Source organism: Ctenocephalides felis, unplaced genomic scaffold (genome assembly GCF_003426905.1).
Source record: "Ctenocephalides felis isolate EL2017-DRISC unplaced genomic scaffold, ASM342690v1 CF-g0.4_SCAFFOLD_01886, whole genome shotgun sequence".
NCBI classification, from domain to species: Eukaryota; Metazoa; Arthropoda; class Insecta; order Siphonaptera; family Pulicidae; genus Ctenocephalides; species Ctenocephalides felis.
This window is the reverse complement of record NW_020538040.1, coordinates 116,374,223-116,378,460: the sequence shown is the minus strand read 5'-3', so window position 1 is coordinate 116,378,460 and position 4,238 is coordinate 116,374,223. Positions and strand designations below refer to the sequence as shown.

The 4,238-nt window shown below is 46.1% G+C and overlaps 1 pseudogene; it reads left to right on the top strand.

The window, feature by feature from the left end:
• Positions 1 to 3,946: 3,946 nt before the first annotated feature.
• LOC113378945 overlaps positions 3,947 to 4,238 on the top strand; it is a 5,713-nt pseudogene continuing 5,421 nt past the window's right edge.

The following is a 4,238-nucleotide window of genomic DNA, read 5'->3' as shown; positions in this document are numbered from 1 at the left end:
CGTTTCATTAACGTTTGACCGAGCTAGTCGCAAAATATTGCGCAGTGTGCAAAAGCAGCGTGACGCAGTTTACAACCGCTTAGCGCTCTTATGCATTGTGTGAGAGCACTGCCATGTATATCTGCTCGGTATCGCCAGATGCCTGAGCAAATGACGAAGTTCGTTGTGAAAACGGCGTTCTTTTTGAATATTATACTTTAAACGCATAGCTCAATCAATTCTTGGGCGCTAGATGAAGTCTAGTGTTTTAAAGTCGATTGTAGTAAACGCTTGCGTTAGTATTCTATATACTCTGCACATTTTATTCAAATTGTGCGAATTTGAACATTCGCTTCATTGCGTTGTTTTAAGAAATGAAATCTCTCGGGGTGACGCCGAGGGATTTACGCACTATGCTATTATATATATAGCACCCTGGTTGATCCTGCCAGTAGTATATGCTTTCTCAAAGATTAAGCCATGCATGTCTCAGTGCAAGCCACATTAAGGTGAAACCGCGAATGGCTCATTACATCAGTTATGGTTCCTTAGATCGTACCCACATTACTTGGATAACTGTGGTAATTCTAGAGCTAATACATGCAAATAGAGTTCCGACCAGAGATGGAAGGAATGCTTTTATTAGATCAAAACCAATCGGTGGCGGGCTTGCCTTGCTCACCGTTTTGACTTGGTGACTCTGAATAACTTTGTGCCGATCGCACGGTCTAGTACCGGCGACGCACGGGAAAATAAAATATACAAATGCAATCAACTCAATACTCTCCGAGCGCGAATAAAAGTTAGTTATAACGATGAATTCTTATAATGAATTTGCCCCGACGTTTTCAATCTAACGAAGGGTAAAGAGACTGTTGAAATTAACTGGGTCTGCGGACCGCAAATTTCATGTACGGACCGCCGTTTCGACGGTTGTTAAAGGTCTAGCCCTCTGGTAAGCGCAAGAATATATAAAATATCAAGTCGCGATGTAACTGTTTCGTTCGTTTGTTCAGGGAATATCGTACGACTCAGATATTATATGTAGAAAATTCGTTGTTTAGAAATATTCATCGAACTTTTTCTATACAAGTGTGGTCTCTCGGGTGACGCCGAGGGACATTTACGCACTATGCTATTATATATATAGCACCCTGATTGATCCTGCCAGTAGTATATGCTTTGTCTCAAAGATTAAGCCATGCATGTCTCAGTGCAAGCCACATTAAGGTGAAACCGCGAATGGCTCATTACATCAGTTATGGTTCCTTAGATCGTACCCACATTACTTGGAGAACTGTGGTAATTCTAGAGCTATACATGCAAATAGAGTTCCGACCAGAGATGGAAGAATGCTTGTATTAGATCAAAACCAATCGGTGGCGGGCTTGCCCTTGCTCACCGTTTGACTTGGTGACTCTGAATAACTTGTGCCGATCGCACGGTCTAGTACCGGCGACGCATCTTCAAATGTCTGCCTTATCAACTGTCGATGGTAGTTTTCTTCTGCGACTACCATGGTTGTTACGGGTAACGGGGAATCAGGTTCGATTCCGGAGAAGGAGCTTGAGAAACGGCTACCACATCCAGGAAGCAGCAGGCGCGCAAATTACCCACCTCCCCGCACGGGGAGGTAGTGACGAAAAATAACGATACGGGACTCATCCGAGGCCCCGTAATCGGAATGAGTACACTTTAAATCCTTTAACGAGGATCTATTAGAGGGCCAGTCTGGTGCCAGCAGCCGCGATAAATTCCAGCTCTAATAGCGTATATTAAAGTTGTTGCGGTTAAAAAGCTCGTAGTTGAATCTGTGTCCCACACTGTCGGTTCACCGCTCGCGGTGTTCAACAGGCATGTCTGTGGGACGTCCTACCGGTGGGCTTCGCCCGTAAAAAGGCGGCCCAACTCAAAATCCTACCAAGGTGCTCTTCACCGAGTGTCGAGGTGGGCCGGTACGTTTACTTTGAACAAATTAGAGTGCTTAAAGCAGGCTCATTCGCCTGAATATTGTGTGCATGGAATAATGGAATAGGACCTCGGTTCTATTTTGTTGGTTTTCGGAATTCCGAGGTAATGATTAATAGGGACAACTGGGGCATTCGTATTGCGACGTTAGAGGTGAAATTCTTGGATCGTCGCAAGACGGACAGAAGCGAAAGCATTTGCCAAATGTGTTTTCATCAATCAAGAACGAAAGTTAGAGGTTCGAAGGCGATCAGATACCGCCCTAGTTCTAACCATAAACGATGCAGCTAGTGATCCGCCGAAGTTCCTCCGATGACTCGGCGGGCAGCTTCCAGGAAACCAAAGCTTTGGGTTCCGGGGAAGTATGGTTGCAAAGCTGAAACTTAAAGGAATTGACGGAAGGGCACTACAAGGAGTGGAGCCTGCGGCTTAATTTGACTCAACACGGGAAACCTCACCAGGTCCAGACACCGGAAGGATTGACAGATTGAGAGCTCTTTCTTGATTCGGTGGGTGGTGGTGCATGGCCATTCTTAGTTGGTGGAGTGATTTGTCTGGTTAATTCTGATAACGAACGAGACTCCAGCCTGCTAAATAGACGTACTTTCTGGTATCGCAAAGACCCTCCGCTTCGGCTTCGGTCGTTGTTGGTTGTGGTTCTCACTACCGGCGTACAAATATATCTTCTTAGAGGGACAGGCGGCATTTAGTCGCACGAAATTGAGCAATAACAGGTCTGTGATGCCCTTAGATGTTCTGGGCAGCACGCGCGCTACACTGAAGAGATCAGCAGGTTTTCCTTGGCCGAAAGGTCCGGGTAATCCGTTGAAGCCTCTTCGTGCTAGGGATTGGGGCTTGCAATTCTTCCCCATGAACGAGGAATTCCTAGTAAGCGCGAGTCATAAGCTTGCGTTGATTATGTCCCTGCCCTTTGTACACACCGCCCGTCGCTACTACCGATTGAATTATTTAGTGAGGTCTTCGGACCGGTGCGCGGCAGCGTTTCGACATTGCCGATGTTGCTGGGAAGATAACCGAACTTGATTATTTAGAGGAAGTAAAAGTCGTAACAAGGTTTCCGTAGGTGAACCTGCGGAAGGATCATTAACGTGCATTTACTATTAAGTGAATGAAGCGTGTGCTATATGTCGCAATATAATGTTGCAGACTAAATGTTGTGCGCTCCCATGGTATAATATACTGTGGGCAAAAGCCTCTGGCAATGATCATTCGTTTCATTAACGTTTGACCGGAGCTAGTCGCAAAATATTGCGCAGTGTGCAAAAGCAGCGTGACGCAGTTTACAACCGCTTAGCGCTCTTATGCATTGTGTGAGAGCACTGCCATGTATATCTGCTCGGTATCGCCAGATGCCTGAGCGAATGACGAAGTTCGTTGTGAAAACGGCGTTCTTTTTGAATATTATACGTTAAACGCATAGCTCAATCAATTCTTTGGGCGCTAGATGAAAGTCTAGTGTTTTAAAGTCGATTGTAGTAAACGCTTGCGTTAGTATTCTATATACTCTGCACATTTTATTCAAATTGTGCGAATTTGAACATTCGCTTCATTACCTGCGACATGTGAACTGCAGGATACATGAACATTGACATTTCGAACGCACATTGCGGTCCTCGGATACTGTTCCCGGACCACCTCTGGCTGAGAGTCGTATAACATTACCAGACTGCCGCTTGCTTTAAACGGCTTGCCGGCGAATGATGGAGTTTCGCGTATATGCGTGCTCTTAAATAATTCACTCAACGTGTGAGCCAGTCCACTTTGCAACATCGGACATTTCCGTTCGTTGACGTTCTGTGGGATTACGGCGGGTTGTGTGTCCTAGAGATTTTATATTCTTGCGACCCTCCCAATAACCGGAAACCCGAACTCTTCGAAATGCGGTTTCGTTCCGGCAAATTTGGACGATTCAAAGGTTTCTCGTCGATTTTGTGTGCGCTTGCTTACTAACGTTTGCAAGCACATCATAATCATAATACGACCTCAGAGCAGATGAGATTACCCGCTGAATTTAAGCATATTACTAAGCGGTGGAAAAGAAACTAACTAGGATTGCCTTAGTAGCGGCGAGCGAACAGGGAAGAGCCCAGCACTAAATCCCGCGGCCGGAGACGGACGCTGGGAAATGTAGTGTTAGGGAGGATCCGATTATCTCGGTGCGTTGCGGCGAGTTCAAGTCCATCTTGAATGGGGCCATTTACCCATAGAGGGTGCCAGGCCCGTAGCGACCGTTGCGCGTATCGAGAGGATCTCTCCTCAGAGTCGAGTTG